At 49.0% G+C, this 21,905-nt stretch overlaps 1 pseudogene; it reads left to right on the forward strand.

Moving 5' to 3' along the window:
- The first annotated feature begins 2,398 nt into the window (after positions 1-2,398).
- Positions 2,399-18,342, forward strand: LOC135997262 (ciliary microtubule associated protein 1A-like; annotated as a pseudogene).
- The last annotated feature ends 3,563 nt before the right edge of the window (positions 18,343-21,905 follow it).

Here is a 21,905-nt window from a genome sequence, read left to right on the forward strand (position 1 = left end):
GGGAGACCATATCGCTGTCTACAACTACCTGAAAGGAGATTGTAGCATGGAGGGTGTTGGTCTCTTCTCCCAAGTAGCAAGTGATAGGACAAGAGGAAATGGCCTCAGGTTGTGCCAGGAGAGGTTTAGATTGGATATTAGGAAAAAATTCTCCATGGAAAGGGCCTTCGGGCATTGGAACAGGCTGCCCAGGGAAGTGGTGGAGTCACCATCCCTGAAGGTGTTTAAAAGGCGTTTAGATGTGGTTCTTAGTGACATGGTTTAGTGCTAGGGTTAGGTTAGGTTATGTTGGGACTCGATGATCCTGAAGGTCTCTTCCAACTGAAATGATTGTATGATTCTACCTGGGAAAGTGGGGCAGGCTGAGGGTGTGTTCACCTGCCTCCCCAAACTGTAACCCATTTTCATTCTCCCCCACCTTCTGGGTCGCCCCTTACAGTTTGGTGGAGAGATGGTAGGGGGTACTTTGTATCTGGTGCCGTGGTTGGTTTCTGCTCCTGTGCCAGGGATGGCAGACTATGAGTCCACCAGTCAATCTCCTTTTCTGACTCTCTGATGCTCCTCAGCCTGGACACCTCCTCTTGAAGCTCTGTCACCAGTCTGAGCAGCTCCTTCACTTGGGCACATCACCCACAGGTGAGGTTGCTGCTGCCATCAGTCCTTGAGCAGAAACTTGGGCACACTCTGCAGCCCAGGACCTGGACAGCTACCTATTCCCTCATGAGCTCAGTTTGATCCCTCAGCCAGAGGGATCATGAGGGACACTGAAGGTATTGCTCTTCTCCAGGTGGATACCATACCTCCTGCTGTAATTAGCTCCTTGCTAGCAGGTTGTAGCGTCTGTTTGAAGTGGCAAGGTCCTCCCTACTCACCCTTGCCGCTTGCCCTTCCACTCAAACTGTCTCTCTAACTACCTCACCCCTGTTTGCTGGCTCTGTTTGCTGCACTCCCGGTTGCCTGCCTCCCTAGGGGCTGTTTAAATACCCTCGCAACGCCCCTTCTGGGTCAGCCTCTCTCATGAGATCAGCCAGTTTCTGGGCGGTCCCTCTGCCTGACCGTGGATTTGCCTGGCACTGGGTCTGCCCCTCTTCTCTCCTTGATCCGTGCTCTGCAGCAGAACTCACCGTAACTACTTCTGTGCTCCTTGCTTGCTTGTCGCTCATCCAGAAGGATCAGCCGGTCTAACCTTTCTTGGCACAAGCCTGGTCTAGACAAACTGGCCCAGCACCCTGTCCAGTTGAATCCTAAAATTGTCCAAGGCTGGGGAATCCACCAGTTTCCTGGGGAGATTATTCCAATGGTTGATTGTTCTCATGGTGAAAAATTTCTGTCATGTGTCCAGTCAGGATCTCCTCAGGAGTAACGTGTACCCATTGCTCCTCTTCTTTTCCATGGGACTCCTTGTACAAAGGGCATCCACATCTTTGTAGCCACCCTGTAAACACTGGAACATGGTGCTAAGGTCTCCCTGAGCCGCCTTTTCTCCAGGCTGAACAAGCTCAGTTCTCTCGGCCTTTGCTCGTATGACGGCTGCCCAGTCATAATCTCTGTGGCCTTTCTCTGGACCCTCTCCAGCCTGTCCACATCTGGTTTGACTGAAAGTGAGTTAATTTTCTCCATGCAGTTATATAATTATTACTGCGGTAATCTGAGAGTATGAAGGAAACAATGACTTGAGGAGGACATGATACTCTTTATAGCCATCACATTTTTTGCAACACAGTGTTTGCAGGTCCCTAACAAAACGATCACAGAGGTGGTGGCTGAGTTTCTGGAATGGATATGCTTTTGTTCTGGTATTGAAGGCCAAATCACCCTCTAACAGTCCTACACTACCGAATCCGGAAGTGTTGGTTTGCCTCAGCAGGCAAACCCTCTGCTTCCCAGTGGTGCTGTGTGACCGCTGTGTCACTTGTCACCTCTGTCACTGAGTGCAAGGACAGGGTGAAAATCAGGTGCTTTGGAAAGCTCCCTCAGACTCTGCTGATGTCCAAAATATGTCATGTGTTCACCCTAAAAATACACATTGAGGCAAGACGAGCAGACCTGAGGAAGGTCTGGCCCTGCAGGCTGTATGTACCCAGCCCTGGATCAGTCAGGTGATGCAATAGCACAGCCTCATGATGTCATAGTGCATTTCCATGATGATCCCAGGCTGTTCCCAGAGTGGTCACCTGGCTACTGACACCACAACCTCTCTTGCCAGACCTCTGGCTTCCCTCATTGCTCGCCGCACTCTGTGACAGAGAGACGAAGCAGACGCAAGTTTCATGGCAAGGTTCACTCTGTTGCTGTACGGTACAATCATTTGAACAGTGAATCAGAACTCCTAAGGCACAAATCAAAGTACCAAGACACTCCTCTGCTCTTTCCTCAGGCTTTATCAGCATCTCCCAGCATGGACGGAGTCTGGGTGTGGACCTGGAGTCCTCACCACCCACGGACCCCCATCATGGCCCAGTTCACCAAATAGTCCCAGGGACAACAGGTAAAACAAGGATCAGAGTGGTGTGTGACACGTTGAGGACACCTGTGGTAAAATCATCTACAAACCTCTTTCCCTTTTGGCCCCTTCTCACAGAAGCCCCCATGCTCCTAAAACCTTTCCACACAATCTCAATACACGTGAGGTTTCTTATTTTATTTTATTTTATTTTTATTTTTATTTTATTTATTTTATTTTATATTTCTCCATGACTATCGCTGGAAGCAGCCTGGCAGGAGATCCATTTTCTTTTTAAGATCACTTAGCAATGCAGTTGCATGAGCATTTGTGCTTAGATATTTACTATTTGGCACTACAAGGTGCTGTACAGCTCGCCTTTTTTACTCTTGGAGCAAAAAGTATGGGAATTTTGTGAGCTTGACAGCTCAGTCTCCTGCAGTTCCAAAGGAGGTTTGAAATGTGGTTGCCTGCAGGTGGTATTTCACATGCTCTTCTGTTAGGTTGCCTGAACCACAACCCTACCAAAGCCAAAGCCTCTGCTTACACGTGTAAATGTGTAAAACTTCCTGCAGAAGGCAGCTGCTTGCCAGGTCCTTGATATTATGTGGAGCCCTCCACGGCCAGGAATGGGAAGTACATGACTCCAGCCTGTACCATCGCTGGACTTCCTAAGATAAACACTGAGATCACACCTGGACCAAGTGAGTAACATTTCACCAGCTGTTTGTTCAGACAAAACAAGTACATATTTGAATTTCCCTGTGACAGTAGTACAACAGATAGATGGGTACAAAAGGCTTAGCTCACCCCTTCAATGAGCTGTAGATGTTTTCCAGCAGCTGGCACTTCTGCAGTTGTTAAGGAGAGCAGCTCTTGGTGAAATTGCAACCTTGACTTGAGAAAAAAAGGCCAGAACTTCCCTGCTTTTGTGCTGTCGTGCTCTGCCCTAGGTGATTACTGCCCTGAGAAGTCCAAAAGACACATCTTTAAGTGCCCGCCTGAGCAGTCCATGTCTTTCCGGCACAGGGATGTCAAAACTGACCTCCCTCCAGGTAAGTGACTGCGGGGAGATGTGCACCCTTGCAGCTCGAGCATCCTCTAGCGACAGTCTGCTGGTCAGCTTCCTAACCAGGGCTAGTTTAAAGCCTACGCCGCAGGACACAGCTGTTTCCTGACAAGCTTCCTTGATGTGTGGTAGAAACCAGTGGGGAGTGGTCCTGGTTGGATGCAGCTCCCTTGGCAGGTGCTTGTGCTCTTGGCCCCGAGGTCTGATCTGTGCCTTTTCCCTCAAGCTGTGTTGCTGGCTCTTGGGAAGTAGGGGTGCAGTGGGCAGATGGTTTTACCAGAACTGTGAAGGGATTTTTTTTTTCCTGGTTTTTGCAGTTCCAGGACAAACTCATTGCACAGAAGCAATGGCAGCTCAGTCTCAGAGGTGCCAACAGTGCCCCAGCATGGCAGAAGGTGGAAGGTTTGGGAAAGGGGGCAGACATCCTTCCTGTTCGTCTGAGCAGGCTTTGCAGGGTGCCTGTCTTTGCCCCAGAGGTTTCTGCTCTTCCCATTCTTCTTGCAGTTCTGGGCACCTACACGTTGCCCAGGGTGATGAGCCCCAACACGGTGCACACAGCTGTGAGCCCATGCGATTCCATGAAGTGGAAGAGTCAGTGGGATCACTACGATGCAGATCTCACCAAGGTGAGCTCTGCTTCTCTGCCTTTTTGCAACAGCAGCAGGGCCACAGGCTTCTGCCATTACAGCAGGAGAGGGGAGTCTCTACCTCCACCACCATCCCTTGCTTTCTAAGTTAGAGTTTTGCTGATGCAGCACTCATCTGCTCTCGTGGGAATCTCCCTCCTGCTCTGGAATAAGCCTCATCTCTGCTCCTAGTCCTTGCAGGTTGAATTCACTTTGCTTGATTGTCACTGTGGAGAGCTGGCAGTGCAGATGAAGGTGGAGGAGAAATATTCTCAGAGCAATTCCCGAAACATATTTCAGGCAGAAAAACAAATGCCTTCTTCGAGGTATCTTCTTTGAGCTCCTTAGGATTAGAATTTCACATCCAGGGGCCATCCTAGGGACTTCCCCATTTAGCCAGGACTGCTTATAAACAGTTGAAAGTGGCTTGGTGATCACTTCTGCCAGCTCCTTCAGCACCCTTGGTTGAATCCCGTCTCGCCTCATAGACTTGTGCGTGTCCAAGTGGTGTAGCACATCACTAACCATTTCCCCTTGGATTATTGAGGCCTCATACTGCTCCCCATCCCTGTCTTCTGGCTCAGGGGTCTGGATACCTGGAGCACAACTGGTCTGACTGTTAAAGATTGAGGCAAAGAAGGCATTTAGTACCTCAGCCTTTTCCTCATCTGTCACTGTTACCCTCTGCATCACCAGAGGGTGGAGATTCTCCTAAGCTCTCCTGTTGTTACTGATGTATTAGTAGAAGCATTGTTTGTTCCTGTTCACAGGAGCAGCTAGGCTCAGCTCTAGATGACCTTTGGCCTTTCTAATTTTCTCCCTGCATAACTTCATGGCATCCTTGTTCTCCTCTTGAGTAGCCTGCCCCTCCTTCCAAAGGTTATAAATTCTCCTTTTATTCCTAAGTTCCAGCCACAGCTCTCTATTCAGCCAGACTGGCCTTCTTCCCTGTGACTCACCTTCCGACACATGGGGACAGCCTTCTCCTGCACCTCAAAGATTTCCTTCTTGAAGAGAGACCAGCTTTCCTGGACTGCTTTGTCCTTCAGGACTGCCTGCCAAGGGACTCTGGCAACCCGCCTCCTAAACAGGTCAAAGTCTGCCCTTCAGAAGTCCAAAGTAGCAGTTCTGATGACCACTCTCCTTACTTCTCCAAGAACAGAAAACTCGATCATTTCATGGTCACTATGCCCAAGGTGAATTCCAACCAACACATTACCCATGAGTCCTTCTCTATTCACAAACAACAGGTCCAGTGGGCATCTTCCCCAGTTGGCTCACTGACCAGCTGTGTCAGGTAATTGTCTTCCATACACTCCAGAAGCCTCCTACACTGTGTGTTCTCTGCTGTGTTGTATTTAAGCAGACATCTGGTAGGTTGAAGTCTCCTACAAGAACAAGGGCTGGCAACTGGGAGACTTCTCCCAGCTGTGGGCAGAATATTTCATCTGCCTCTTCATCCTGGTTAGGTGGTCTGTAACAGCCCTCCTCCACACCAGGATGTCTGCCTTGTTGGCCTTCCCCTTGATTTTTACCCATAAACACTCAACTCTATCATCACCCTCAGCAAGTTCCAGACAATCAAAACAAATCAATGAGCCCTGCTAACTCCTCTCCAGGATCCTTTTCCCGCTTTGAGAGAGGTGTGTCCCATTTGTCGCTAGCAGGCCAGGTGCCATGTAAACCAACTCATGACCAAAAAAGCCAAAATTCTGCCAGTGACACCAGTCCCACAGCCAGGTCTTCCTGTATCTGCTGGGTCTTCCTGCACCTTTCCTTGTCATACTCTGCAACTGTGGGGACAGAGCAGAACACTACTTGTGCTCCTGATCCCTTAGCCAGTTATCCCAAAGTCCTAAAGCCCCTCTTGATTGCCTTTGGATTTCCCTTTTCAGTCTTATCACTGCCTACCTGAAAAATTAGCAAAGGATAATAATCTGAAGGCCTAACCAGGGCAAGAAGTTAACCCTCCTCCCAGGGAGGCAGCAGCCTTCCCTAAGAAGTGGGTCTGGTCTGCATATTGAGCCTTCTGTTCCCTTTAGAAGGGACTCTCCTGTGGGCACAACCTGCCTTTTTTCTCTTTTTTCCTACATCAGCTGTTTTGATGGAGGGTGCAGGGTTACTTCTCCTCTGCAGCACCTCCAACGTAGTTGAACCACCTTCCCCAATGTTGTTGTTTGGTTCCACTTGCAGAGCCTGATACCTGTTTTGCAAGGTAATATGGGAAGGTGGGGTGGTCACAGCATAGACCCTCCTCCTTTTACGCTGGGAAGGAACCTGCTGTCATTTCCCTCTGTCTTGCCAGTCACTATGTTCCACCGTGCACAGACAGAGTAGTGAGTCCTCTGTACCTTGTCCCCTGTCTACCTGCTGGGCCTTTCCCTGGGAAGGTCAGGTTTGACTCCACTGGTCAGTCTACCTCTCGCATTTCCTGATACTCCTCAACCTGCTCACCTCCTCTTGAAGCTCTGTCACTAAGTGGAGGAGTTCCTCTACCTGGGCATGAATCCCACAGCTGTGCTTACTGCTGCCATCCAGTCCTGGTGTAAGATCAGGGCTCACCCTACAGCCCAACTCCTGGGTAGTAGCGTTTACACACCAGGTCTCAGTTTGGGTAGCTGCATCAGTAGTGATGGGGTTCAATCTTGCAGAGGCCATGGCTTTCTGCTCAGTAGTCACCATACTCCCTGGTTGAGCCGGCAGAGATTCCCCGCCCCTCCTGCATGCCTTTCCATGTGAACTGTCATGCAAACTACCTTGTCCTGCTCTGTTTTCCTGGTCTTTTCACAGTGCTTCTGATCCCAGAGCTCCCTGGGCTGCCTTTTATAGGCATGGTCACGTCACCATTGCCCCAGCAACACCCAGGTTTCATCAGCAACTCTTGCAAGGCATGTCAGCTCCCAGTGCTGCGCCAGCGGTCCCCTGCCTCAGGAAAACCCTGCTTGTGCCTAAAAGCTGCCACTTTTGCTGCAGATTCGGATCAACTCCACAGCAACTCCTCTCGGTGACTGACAAGAGGTCAAGGTTCATTGTCCATCCCACTTCCTCATATCGTCTTCATGGTCACACAAGTAAAACCACAGGGTGCCTCATAGTGTGTACCCTGTATATTTGCTCTCTTGCACAGAAAAATGCTCCCTCCTAATAACTGAGATACTGGTCCACACAGGTATGGAATACAACATATTCTCTTTGAATTGCTGGAACTACCGGGACACTTTCTTAGCTATCATGACCAGTAGTTTCTCCACAGCTGAGATGAGGGAGTAAGAGAAATCAGGAGGTTATCATCTGATTTTCTTCTTCCTCTTCCTCCCCTTCTTTTGATGGCTCTGCTTTTTCATCATCCCTTATTTAGTGAGCTGACTCTTTTGGAAGCTTTCTTCTTTTTTCTAGGGGCAACAGATATTGGCATGGATTGGTCCTATTGCCCATCTGCAGTGCCTGTCACCAAGGTTTGAGTAGCAGCAGCGCTGGTCAGGGGCTTGGAGTAGCTGCAGTGATTGTTGCATTGTTGTCAGATCCAGAGACCTTCTCTTCCCCTTGGGGGTACTGAACAATGTTGAACAGGGCTCAATAGGAATGGGACAGGCCCCAGCACATTGCAGTGTTCTGTGTCTCCCTGGAATTGCCAGGGTGACAGCTCAACTCTTCCGAATATTCTATTAGTTTTTCAGGATTCTGTACATTTTCAGGGGTGTAGTTCCAAAACTTGGGAGGTGCCCACCGTCCTATGCATTTGCTGATGTTGTTCCACACACTCTGCCACTCGTAACTATACAGCATCAGGACAGATCTCTTCTTAGATTGTTTGCTAACCTTGGACAAAACAATACTCCCAAGAGATACCGATAGAAGTATTTTAATTACCCAAGGATGTCGAAGGTACCAATAATTTATTGTAATGAAGGAGGTGACATCACAGAAGAAGGTAGCAAATATGCCGTTCTGTATTTCATCCATAAAAAACTTCTCAGATGAGGCGTAATTTCTAATTGTCTCCACAAGATGGTGGTAGATGTACAGTAATGGCTTCAGTACAAAAAAAATACCAGATTAAGCTCAAGGTCACTGTTCTAATAACCAATTTCCCCGGTAAAACACCACTAAACGTTGCAGAGCACAGCAAACTGCACCAGTCTTTAACATGTACAGCAAAAACTAGAGCAGAGTTCAGATCAAATAAACTAATATAAACAACAGATTAATCCATATTGTGATCCGCAACTGTTAACAGATACAAATCCGTTATTACCCCTCGGTTAATATGCTGTTATCTCAAATTCCTCTTGCACCATGTTGGATGCCAAAAAGGACTGTTGTGGCTTAATCCCAGGTGGCAAGTAGGATCACACAATCTCTTGCTCACTGCTCTTCCCCAAGTGGGATGGGGAAGAGAATCAGAAAGGAAAAAAACCTCATGGATTGAGATAAGAACATCTTACTAGAACCAAAAAAGGAAGAGAAAACAATAATAATGACAATAATAACAACAGTAATAATACAAAAATAATAATAATTTGAAGACCGGGAGACCTCCCATCCCCCTAGGGTGAAATCAGTGTGCTTGGCTCCCTCCCTGAAATGCCTGTACACAACTGCACACAGCATAGGGAACAAACAGGACAAGTTAGAAACCTGTGTTTGGTCAGGAGATGATGATCTGGTGGCAATTACTGAGACATGGTGGGACAGCTCACATGACTGAAATGTAGTCATGGATGGCTATGTCCTTCTCAGGAAAGACAGGTCAGCAAGGCGAGGTGGTGGAGTTGCTCTTTATGTGAGAGAGCAACTACAATGTATTGAGTACTGTCCAGGGGCAGATAAGGAGTGAGTTGAGAGTCTGTGGGTGAGAATTAAGGGGCAGGCTGGCAGGGGTGATACTGTTGTGGGTGTCTATTACAGGCCATCAGATCAGGGTGAGGAAGTTGATGAGGTCTTCTACAGGCAGCTGAGAGCAGCCTCATAGTCACAGGCCCTGGTTGTCATGGGGGATTTTAACTACCCTGATGTTTGCTGGAAGGACTACTCAGCCAGCTATCCACAGTCCAGGAGGTTCCTCCAGTACATTGATGAGAACTTCCTGATGCAAATGGTGGATGAGCCAACTAGGAGAGGAGTGCTGCTGGATCTCATTCTCACTAACAAGGAGGGTCTGGTTGAAGTGGTAAAGATTGAGGACTGCCTTGGTTGCAGCGACCATGAGATGGTGGAGTTAAGGATCTCATGTGGCAGGAACAGAATACCAAGCAGAATTGCAACCCTGAACTTCAGTAGGGCCAACTTTGGCCTGTTCAAGCAATTGCTGGGGGAAATCCTGTGAGAAAGGGTACTTGAAGGTAAGGGGCCCAAGATAGTTGATTAGCATTCAGGGACTGCTTCTACCAAGCTCAAGATCAGAGCATCCTGACACATAGGAAGTCAAGGAAGGGAGTCAGGAGACCTGCTTAGTTAAACAAGGAACTGCTGGGCAAACTCAAATGGAAGAGGAGAGTTTAGAGATCATGGAAGTAGGGGCTGGCCACTTGGGAAGAATACAAGGCTGTTGTCAGAGCACGTAGGGAGGCAACTAGGAAAGCTAAGGCCTCCTTAGAATTAAACCTGACAAGAGAGGTCAAGGACAACAGAAAAAGCTTCTTCAAATACCTGGCAGATAGAACTAACACCAGAGGCAATGTAGGTCCACTGATGATTGAGGTGGGTGCCCTGGTGACAGAAGATACAGATAAGGCAGAGTTACTGCATGCCTTCTTTGTCTCTGTCTACTCTGCTGGAGGCTGACCTGAGAAGCCCTGTATCCCTGAGGCCCCAGAGGAAGGCAGGGCAATGGAAGAGTTTGCCTTGGTTGATGAGGACTGGGTTAAGGACCAGTTAAGCAATCTGGACACCCATAAATCCATGGGTCCAGATGGGATGCACCCACGGGTGCTGAGGGAGCTGGCTGAGGTCATTGCTGGGCCACTCTCCATCATCTTTGCTAAGTCGTGGGGAACGGGAGAGGTGCCTGAGGAGTGCAGGAAAGCAAATGTCACTCCAGTCTTCAAAAAGGGCAAGAAGGAGGACCCAGGTAACTCTAGACCAGTCAGCCTCACCTCCATCCCTGGGAAGGTAATGGAACAACTTATCCTTGGTACCATCTCAAGGTATATCAAGGAGAAGAGGGTCATTAGGGGCAGGCAACATGGCTTCACCAAGGGGAAGTCGTGCTTGACCAACCTCCTAGCCTTTTATGAGGACATAACCAGGTGGATAGATGATGGCAAAGCAGTGGATGTGGTCTGTCTTGATTTCAGTAAAGCATTTGACACTGTCTCCCACAGTATCCTTGCAGCTAAACTGAGGAAGTGTGGTCTGGATGACTGAGTAGTGAGGTGGACTCTGAACTGGCTGAAGGAAAGAAGCCAGAGAGTTGTGGTCAATGGGGCAGAGTCTAGTTGAAGGCCTGTATCTCGTGGAGTCCCTCAAGGGTCGGTACTGGGACCAGTACTATTCAATATATTAATCAATGACTTGGATGAGGGAATACAGTGCACTGTCAGCAAGTTTGCTGATGACACCAAACTGGGAGGAGTGGCTGACACGCCAGAGGCTGTGCTACCATCCAGCAAGACCTGGACCGGCTGGAGAGTTGGGCAGGGAAAAATTTAGTGAAATATAGTAAGGGAAAATGTAGAGTCTTACACCTGGGCAGGAACAACCCCAGGTTCCAGTATAGGTTGGGGAATGACCTATTAGAGAGCAGTGTAGGAGAAAGGGACCTGGGAGTCCTGGTGGACAACAGGATAACCATGAGCCAGACCTGTGCCTTTGTGGCCAAGAAGGCCAATAGCATCCTGCGGTGTACTGGAAGGGGGGTGGTCAGTAGGTCGAGAGAGGTTCTCCTCTCCCTCTACTCTGCCCTGGTGAGACCGCATCTGGAATATTGTGTCCAGTTCTGGGCCCCTCAGCTCCAGAAGGACAGGGAACTGCTTGAGAGAGTCCAGTGCAGAGCCACAAAGATGCTGAAGGGAGTGGAGCATCTCCCGTGTGAGGAAAGGCTGAGGGAGCTGAGGCTCTTGAGCTTGGAGAAGAGGAGACTGAGGAGTGACCTCATTAATGTTTATAAATACGTAAAGGGTGAGTGTCACGAGGATGGAGCCAGGCTCTTCTCAGTGACAACCAATGATAAGACAAGGGGCAATGGGTACAAACGGGAACACAGAACGTTCCACTTGAATATGAGAAGAAACTTCTTCTCAGTGAGGTTGACAGAGCCTGGAACAGGCTTCCCAGGGAGGTTGTGGAGTCTCCTTCTCTGGAGACATTCAAAACCTCACCTGGACACCTTCTTGTGTAACCTCATCTGGGTGTTCCTGCTCTGACAGGTGATTGGACTAGATGTTCCTTCGAGGTCCCTTCTGATCCCTAACATTCTGTGATTCTGTGATAATAACAGTAATAATAGAATATACAAAACAAGTGATGCACAATACAACCGCTTGGTGCCTGTGACACCAATAGACCATTCGTTCCCAAGCAGCTGTATTTGCCCTAGCTACCTCCAGTTTCTATACCGAGCATAACACCATAGGCTAAGGAATAACCCTTTGGTCACCTTGGGTCAGCTGTCCCAGCTTTGCTCCCTCCCAGCTTCTTGTGCACCTGGTAGACCATGGGAAGATGAAAAGTCTTTGAGTAACCAGTAACAACCACAACATCAGTGTATTATCCATATTCTTCTCATACTAAATCCAAAACACAGCTACTAGAAAGAAAATTAACTCTATCTCAGCTGAAGCCAGGAAGGTATCCACAAGTAAACAAGGTCTCTGCTCTCCAAGGCAGGACCTGGGGACCCAGTAAGATCATGAAAAGGAGGCCGGAGGATGATTAACATCTCCTTCAGTAGAAGCCCATGGGTAGTTCAATGTGCACTGGAAAACACCCCAAGTCATGAGAAATGCTCTGAGCCCATTCCTCAGGTTTAGGCCTGTGGGAAAGAGCTCAGTGACAGTGCAGCCCACCCAGTTGCATTTACATCCCTCACTGACCAGCAAAGCCAGTGTGGAGTCACCCTATTATCCTGCAGCCAACTTGCCCTGTAGATCATCACTGCCAGGCTGGGGCCCTGTGGGGAGCACAGGGAAGGGGTCAGGAGCACCAGGCCAGATGGGAGAAAGTCTGGGGCCATATCAGACAGCAGCTGACCTGGACTGGCAGAGAAAAATGCTGGTGTTCAGCTACTCCAAGGTAATACCCAGAGTTCATGGTGCAGACCCAGAAGTCCTTGCTGTCCTAGTGCTTCACCAGGTCTGGGAAGTGGCTGGAGAAAGATTGGTTTCCACCACTTTCCATCTTTTAGTGCCATCATCCCTCTTGAAGAGTGGCATAGAAAGGAAATCTGGGACCCTGTGTCTTCACTGAGAAAAGTATTCACCCAGAAAACACATCATTTTGCTCTGGTACATCAGTCCTGCTGCTCAGCACATGTCCTTAAAACAACCTTCCCCACCCTTACACCAAAAGTCACCTCTAGACAAGGCTCCTCAGCTGGGGCTGAGCTGGAGAATTGGGTTCCAGCTGTGACCAGAGGAAGGACAAGGCCTCTGCTGCGTCCTCTACAGGGCTGGCAGCCTCCTGTGATCCCCATCAGAAAAGGCAGCATGCAGAGGAGAACTTAGGAAACTGTTGACCATCTCTATGTCCATTGGAGGCTCTTAGGAAGAGTCACTCAGTCTCAATATCCAGCCCTTCTTGTTGTTTCATGAACAGCCAGGAGAAATTGCCTCAGGAATCTCATTAGACACCCCATCTCTTATACCCCAGACAGGCAGTTCTCTTCCCTTTGTAACTCTAATGGTTCTAGGGACCCAAGAGACTCCTGGCAGAGAGATGTTGGGTAGGCAGTGCCAGCCCAGTGGTCCCAGCAGCTCCTTTGCAGCCAGACCAGCTTCCCATGGTCAGAAGAGGAGTCACTGCTGCTCATGGGGCCAGGGGGTCTCTTGGAGGCTGCAGCCACTGGCAGTGCCTGCTGGGAACTCCCATACTGAGGGCTGAGCTTTGGTGTCCTCCACAGCTCCTCGTGGTATCTCCTGCTGGGCTTTGTGCCGGTGGTCACAACCCTCTGAGTCTGGCTGTTCAGTCATTTCTCAGTGGTGCTAAATAGGAATATGGCCATGAGCACATTGGGCTGTACTGGGAGGAACGTGGTCACCCAGACAAGGGCACTTATTGTCCATCTCGACTCAGCACTGTTGTGGTCACATCTGGAGTGGTGTGTCCCAGTGTGAGGCTCCTTGTTCTGGAGGAATGCAGATGACCTGTCGCATGGCCAGAGGAAGTCTGCCAAGATAGGGCTGTAGTCATGTGTGGAGAAGCTGAGAGACTCTGGTTTCTCTAGCCTGTTGAAGTGGAGGCTGAGTGAACATGCTGGTTTAACTGAAATGGAGTTAATCTTCATGCAGTTAGAATCTTTTCTCATTCATAGCTAGCACAGCCTTTTGATTAGACTTACTATGAGAATAATGAGATAACACTGCTTCTTCCCTGGGATCGAGTCAATCTTTTCTTCCAGTAGCTTTCCAGTGTTTGGGATTTGGTATGAAGGTGACGTAAGATGTCACTGGTATCTTGGCTGTTGTCAGGGAAACCAAGGACTTCTTTGTCTGTCCGGCTGCAGGTGCAGGTTGATCAATGAAATATTCCCCACCATTAGCATCATACTCGGTGTAAAGCTGGAGGTGGCTTTTCTGGCTAGCTAGTTCCACTAGTTTGAGTTTTCCAGCTCATTCGGTTAGTTCCATTCGGAAGTTCCATTCCACTGGAAGTTCAGGGTTCGTCCTTTTGCTGTTCTGCTGTTTTGCAGTTGGCACTTGGGCCTTTCTGCCGTTTGACTTCTTTCTTTTTCTTCCTGCAGGTGTCTGGTCAGGACAAGAGTGCTCCCCTCTCTGGGACTGGCTGCTTGGTATGACTGGAGTTATATGAGGGATTGCACTGTGTATCATTTATTTGATTTTATATATAAATTATTAGTAGTAATAGTAGAATCAATGTTGTTGTTGTCTTATTAAACTTTTTTTTTCTCAGTCCATGAGTTTCTCCCTTCCCTTTCTGTTCTCCCCCTTATCCCACTCGGGGGGATGGAGAGAGTATGTGAGCAGCTGTCGTGGTCTTAGTTGTGGGCTGGGGTTAAATCATGACAGGGGAGAATAGTATTAGCTCTAGAGAGCTTCAAAGTTGGTTTCCAAGATGATGTCAGTTTTTGGTAGCAGGAAACAGTATGAGAAATGAAAACCATCAGAAACTGCAGCTTTGGAGGTCCAGAGTGGACCTCAGGATAAAAAAAAGCTATTCTGAGCATAGTACTGTGGTCGTTCAAAGGGACTCTGGATCAGCCTTTGGCTTTGTGTTTCAAGGGACAGTTGGTGAGGATGGAGAGACAGCAGCACAGGTAGGGACATACTGGGGGGAGAACAAGGTGGGGAAGTTCGCTGGGTGTCTGCAGCCTGCAGGGAAACAGCCACAGGCCTAGGACAGTGTAGGATGGCCTGTGCTGGAGATGGCCAAGCGGGCTGGCAAGGCTGGATGTCCCTGAAAGACCCAAGGTTTTTGTCCCCTTGGCCATGGCTGATGTCCCTGCCACCGAGGCCTAAGAGAAGACACATCATTGTCATGGCCATGTGGCCTCATCGCCTCCTTGCACTCTCCCAGGGAGACCAGGAACTGTCACACCATTGTCCTTCCCTTGGTATCGCACTCCCCATAGCCCCAGGAATAGCCCTGAGACACACGTGAGGGACAGGGTCTCCCTTCCTAGGGGTGGAGGGTCAAGGCTTGGCCATCCTCCTTCATCAAACAAACCAAGGGTTTTCTCAGCATCAGAACTGCCTGTGCTTTGCCTTTGCCTGATGTAATCACAGCCTCCAACTATATGCTCTAACGAGACCCTGGGGTGGCTTTGCCAGAAACGGCCCTCAGTGGGGCCTATTAATGCGTCAAGGTACTTTGGACTTTGCTTCTGACTCGGACTTCTTGAGAAAATTCTTCAGTCTCTTCTTGGTATTAAGGTTCATGGAATCAGCACCAAATACACCATGGGGCTTATTAAAATACATAAAGCCCTAGTGAGCCATGTCTCTTCCTGTGATTTTCTTCAAGTCTTCGAGACTTGTGCAACTAATTGGAGAGGTTTCAGTGGGATACTTAGTGATGAAGATTTCAAGGAAGATTTCGTAAAGGAGGGGTTTTTATTTCAAGGGTATTTTCTAACATTTTTCATTTTGTAGAGGAATGATAGCAGCATTCTACAATGGACATTGATCCAGAGGGTGTCCTGAAGACATCTGGACAAGCAGGAGAACAGTCTCTTGAGGTCAGACACTGTATGGACAACCTCAGTCCTCACCCCCCACAATCCCACGAGTTCCCTCATTGGCCACCTGGGACTTGCAAAACTTTTCCTCACAACAGACTTCTTCACTGAGGTCTGCAGCTGGATGGTACACCAACTCCCTCTTGCTCTCCTTAGAGACCTGGCTGCACACAGGCACTGAAAGGTTTCTGTTCAATGCCAACGAAGAAAACATTAACACTACACAATTTAATAAGCAGTACAACACTTTCCTCAACTGTATGTCTAAGCTGGATCTAATGAGGTCCATTGTCCACAAGGGATTTCCATACAAGAACTGTTTAGACAAAGAGATAGGAAAGGATAGATATAAACACAATTAAAGTGTTGAGTAATGTCTTCACTAGACCTCTGAAAAATGGAGTCTCTGACTCCCTGAAGCTCAAAGCAGAAACCAAACAGTAGAGAGGAATCTGAATGACCAAAGAGCAAGCTGAGAAGGGAGACTGAGAGCATTGGGAAGGGCTTATGTCTGAATAGTCTGCAGAAGAAATGTCCTTAGACATGGCTATTTAATCAGGAGAGGTGGAAACTCCTGAATGACAATGGAAATGAACAACAGAGTATTGGTAATTGAAGTACAGGGGAAGATCAATCTTTCTTCTCCTGCCATTAGTTCAGACTGAAATTTCCCATTCTGTCATGGTGGGAATATACTGCCAGCTCTTGAAAGTACTCAAATGGTTCAGCTGATTAAAATGTGATTTTTGGGGTTTTTTTAAAATGTAAAACAAAAATATAAAATTGTGCACCCTTCCAGGCAGACGTCAGTGTTCTGACCATGAGCAGCCAGTTTTCCCCAAACGACTTAACTAAAAAAAGCAGAAATGTGTGTTGACACCTTTCTTTGCTTTGGTTCTTATTTTCATTTTCATTAATATTAACCGACATTTGAGAGGACTATGAGCATTAAAAAAATATCATTTTGTGTCTTGCACGAAGCCAATGCACCCAAAGCCTTCCCAGTCCAGGGCGTCTCAGTCTTTGCCCAGAGAGAGTCACACTGATCTGTTGACCTCTCTTCACTGGTTTAAATGTTGGTTTAGATGGTCACCTCCAGCACAGGAGGATTCATGCCCCATAAACATCTGCTTTGTGCCAGTCACAAACAGGACCCAACATCATCATAGGAGGGTAAGAGAAATGAGCTTGGAAGGGACCTCAGGAAGTCTGCAGTCCAGCCTGTCAGAAATAGGGCCAGACCAAGTTTTTCAAAGCTTGATTCAGTCCAGGCTTGAAAACTCCCAAGAACAGAGACTGCAAACTCTCTCTGAGTTCCTGGCTGAGCTCGTGGGGAAAAAAACTTCCCTTATATCATGGCTAAATCTCTCCTCTTTCACCATCCACTCATTGTCTGTTGTCCTTCTACCATGCACCATGGTGAGGACCCTGGCTCTGCATTCTCCATGACCTCCTCATTGGTACTGAGAGGCTGTGATGACATTCCCATTAACCTTCCCTTCTCTGGGCTGAACGAGCCCAGGTCCCTCAGCCTCTCCTCACAGGCAAAGCGCTCCAGTCCTAGTTGTCCTGAGAGCCCTTTACTAAACCCACTCCAGCTTACCAATATCTTTCCTGAATTGGGATCTGAAATCTGGATGGACTATTCCAGAGAATCCCTTCCCTCAGTCTCCTGGCCATGCTCCTGGTCACACAGCCCAGGGTGCTCCTGGCCTCCCTTGCTGTCAGGGCTCACGCTGCCTTCTGTCCAGCTCCCTGCCCACCAAGACCTTTCCCACAGGGCTGCTCCCAGCCAGGCAGCCCCAGCCCGTGCCACTGCCAGGCTGTGTCCCCTGCAGGGGCAGAAACTGACGTTTGTCCTTCTGGGGTTTCCTGAGGTTCCTGCCAAAGATATGTTTTCCTCCTCCTTGAAGCCCTTCATTGAGCACAGAGGCCTGGGAGGGTGTTTCAGTAAAGATTCAGGCACACAAGGCATTGAGTCATGCAGCGCCAGCATCATTCTCTGCTGTTACTAAATTCCCCTCCCCGCTCAGCAGCAGCCCGACATTACCCTTGTTCATCCTCTGACACAGCCATTGAAACTCTTGGTTTTGGTCTTGACTTTTCTTGCAGCCAACAACTCCAGGTGAGCTTTGCTTTTCCCAAAGCCATCCCTTCATAGCAAAAGCAATGCACATAAACTTGTCTCTACCTGTCGTTGCTGACACCCTTGGCAGCTGCTTCATGGCCTCTGTCTGTGCCTTGTGCTGTGACAGCCAGCCTTGCTGCCCCACTTATGGTCCCAAAGTTGCATGGTGCAGGCACAGCACAGCACAGGGTGCATTTGGGGTGGGGAATGTTCTCCTGATGTGATGCCTAAAGCAGTCCTTGGTTCTTTGCCACCCTATGTCCCCCCTGTTAGGCAGCCTCTCCAAGCTCCTGTCACCTGTGGGGTTCACAGACGGCCCTGCTCCAGAGTCTGTCAGGGTCTGGGCCAGGAGGGAGGCTGGGCAGGGCTGACCATTCCCTGAAACAGGCTCTGAACACAGCAGGAGAATGGAGATGGCCTCACAGTGAACCCCACCTGGAAACCTGGGCTGAGCGGCCAGTGCTGGAAGTGGTCGATGAGAGATGGTCAGTGGCTGAGTGGCGACGAAGGCCCTGGGCCACCTTCCTGGTCTGTTCATACTACCAACCCACAGACCAGCCTCCTCCTCTCATGCACTTGCATGTCTTTGATCCCTTCCACAAGACCCAGGTCTGCACCACAGTCCCCTGGTGTGAGTCTTCACCCTGCATAGTCATGCTGCATGAGATAAACGCTGATGTTTTTTTCTCCCAGGTACTTTCCAGCCCAGCCCAGCTCCATTGAGGCTCTGCCACCTCCCCTGCCTTCTCTCCACCCCTAATGCCCTCTCCCCAGCAAAGCCCAGTCGGGGCTGGTCCCACAGCAGTTTCCATTGCAGGGTGCTCTGGGCAGCCACGCCACAGCCTCTGCCCCTCTGAGGGCACAGCAGCTCCTGGAGGTCAGAGAGGGGTCACCCCAGAGGTGGGTGAACATGCATGGCAGAAGGAAAAGGAGGCACCCTGCATCTTTTGCTCTCCTCTCCACTAGATCCTGAGATGTCTGCAGCCCTTCCATGCCATCCCGTCTTCCCAGGCCAGCACAAAGCCCTGGCCCTTGAGGTCCTCAAGAGCTCTTACTGCCCCAGGCACAGACCAGCCTTCCCAAAGTTGGTGCATCCAGAAAAGTATTTTCATTTCCCATTCATTATTTCTACACTGAGGGTGGATCTCAGACAAAAGCCAAAGCTGTTGTAGGTTCATTTATTTATATACATTGGGAGCCCTTTGCAGGGGGAAGCAGGCAGCCTGTGGGTGCTGAAAAAAAACCCAGTGTATGGGAATGTAGCGGAAGATTTGGCGAGGAGGTTAGTTAAATGTAAATACACTCAAGTGACTTGCACCTGTCTGTAGAAAAAGCACATACATCACACTAATTGTTTTACTGACCTTGTGTGCTTGATGAGTAGAACCTCTGTGTTAGATAACATAGGCCTGTGAGAAACTCTAGGCACCTTATCACTATGTCTGAGATTCCTGCTTTGTTGTGAGAAAGAGCGGGAGGCTGCGCCTGCCTGAAGCCTTGAAATACAGGCAAGCTCAGCAGGCCCAGCGATCTTCCAGCAGGGATGAACTTACCAGCGCCTGCGTCCCTGTTTGTGTCACCTCTGCCTGGGAGCTTAGGTGTGACTTCGGAGATCCCCCAGTAGAGCGGTAACTAAAATAAAACTTGCTGTTTGCAATGCATTCGTGGCCTCTGGCTCTTCTTGTGATGTGCCTGCATATGTGTACACAAACAGTCATTAGCTTCCTTAGAGCATCCTTGAGGTCCTGGTCCCTCATGCTGTAGATAAGGGGGTTCAGTGTTGGTGGTACCACTGTGTACACAACAGCCATCACCAGATCCAGGGATGGGGAGGAGATGGAGGGGGGCTTCAGGTAGGCAAATGTGGCAGTGCTGACAAACAGGGAGACCACAACCAGGTGAGGGAGGCACATGGAAAAGGCTTTGTGATTTTTCCCTGCTCAGAGGGGACCCTCAGTACGGCCCTGAAGTTCTGCACATAAGACAGAATGGTGAAAGCAAAACATCGCAAAAATAGAAAAGCACTAAAAGTAAGAAGCTCAGTTTCCCTCTAGTAGGAATGAGAACAGGAGAGCTTGAGGACTGGGGGAATTTCACAGAAGAACTGGTTCACAGCATTGCCCTTGCAAAGTGGCAGTGAAAACGTATTGGCCGTGTGCAGCAAAGCATAGAGGAACCCACTTCCCCAGGCAGCTGCTGCCATGTGGACACAAGCTCTGCTGCCCAGGAGGGTCCCGTAGTGCAGGGGTTTGCAGATGGCAATGTAGCAGTCATAGGTCATGATAGTGAGAAAAGAATACTCTGCTATGATCACCAACAGACAGAAAAAGAGCTGTATAGCACATCCTGCATAGGAGATGGCCCTGGTGTCCCACAGGGAATTTGCCATGGATTTGGGGAGAGTGGTGGAAATACCACCCAGGTCGAGGATGGAGAGGTTGAGGAGGAAGAAGTACATAGGGGTGTACAGGTGATGGTCACAGGGATGATGAAATCGTTGCCCAGGAGGGCAGCCAGGTAGATGCCCAGGAAGAGACAGAAGTGCAAGAGCTTCAGCTCCCCTTTCTCTGTGAATGCCAGGAGGAGGAACTAGGTGGTGGAGCTGCTGTTGAACATTTGCTGTCTCTATGCATTGGGATTGTCCAAAGAGGAAAAGGTATAAATAAGTTAGGTAAGATTTCTCTGTGCAAAATACCTTCATTACTCATAAAAATCCGCTAATCACCTTGGCCCTTTCAGGAAGACTTTGGCAGGTCCCTTTCATGAGCTGTCCGTTTCATGAGCTGTGGCTGGTGCTGGCTGATGGTGTCACTGGGAGCAGGGGCTGTGCTGTGGGCTCTGCAGGAGTCAGTCCTGCCCTTCCAGAATAGGTAAATAGGAACATGGGGTAATCTCAGTTTAAATCCACTCATGATATTGAAGAGCTTTTCAGCATTGCCACTCCCATTTCACCATACTGCAGAGCAGAAATGTGGAGAATTTGTTTTGTTTCTTCTGTTCCAGTTTTCCCACCATATCTGAGAAGTGTTTCTGAGGCAGAAATGCTTGCTATTTCTGCTGCATACCAAGTGACATCTTGAGGGTGCTGAGAGGCAAAGTGACTGTCAATGCTGAGTGAGGACAGCTGGTCTGTCCTTCAGTCCTGGTCTCAGCTGCCCTGGGCTGGCATGTCCTTGATCTGGAGGACCATCACCTCCAGATGTTCCTCTGAGCAGAAACTGGACACTGCTGAGAGCAGAGGAATCCAGATTCCAAGGGCAGATCACCAAACCTCTCACCCCATTTCATTGTACCTAAGGAGGATCTCAGCTCTCCCTTTCCAGCCAGGGATACACAGGGCTCATTACAGCTGCCCACATACAGGTGATGAGCCACATTGCCATGGTTTTAACAACAAAGTGTCTTCTCCATGGGACTGTGAGATAGCACAGGGATGTCATGGCAGAGCTGTTTGCTTCTGGAGGGCAGCCCACAGCTCAGCAGGAACCTCCAGGGAGAGTCAAATGTCCTAAATTTGGGCTGTCCTGAAAGGAGAATCCACTCATTTCCATTGCCCTGGACCTGCAAACTAGGAGAGGACTTGGACACGTTACTCCCATGGATACCTCTGCATGGCAGGACCCACAGGACTGGCCTCTGAACTGCAGCTTAACCTGAACCCCACTCCAGAAATTCCAGTGATGAGAACAAGGTGAGCAAAGGTGGGAGAGCAGAAGGAGAGAAATGCCACAGAGCTGCTGCAGATGGAGCCAGGAGACAGACAGACAGTTCGGTTCTTGATAATTTTTCCACTGTGAAAACTTTGGTGAATCCTTGTGAATGAGGATTAGGGGAAAGGCCAGTAAAGATGACATTGTGGTGGGATGTGAGAAACCTGCAGTCAGGGTGAGGAAGAGGACATAATCTTCTCTAAGGATCTGAATTAAGTCCCTGGGTATAGAAGCCTGAGTCTCCCTGGGGACTGCAATGCCCCTGGCATTTTCTGGAATGGGAATATGGCAGCACACAAACAGTCCTGGTGGTTTCTGGAGTGTCTTAGGACATCTGTCCTGGTTTTGTTAAAAACAAGTTTCTCTTTTAGTGAATTTCCCTGTCAGCTACAGTCTTCTTACTAACTGCAGTTTTCCTGAAAGTTAGGTACATGTTTTGGTAGACATAGCAATGGAATGCAAGGTCATTGATAATGATGCATCCCGCGAGATGTGCAAGCAGGAGGTGAACTGAATATTGACCAACTAAAGTATTCCATCCCATTCACATCATACTTCATATAAAAGTGGGGGATC

Source organism: Caloenas nicobarica, chromosome 21 (genome assembly GCF_036013445.1).
Source record: "Caloenas nicobarica isolate bCalNic1 chromosome 21, bCalNic1.hap1, whole genome shotgun sequence".
Lineage (NCBI taxonomy): Eukaryota > Metazoa > Chordata > Aves > Columbiformes > Columbidae > Caloenas > Caloenas nicobarica.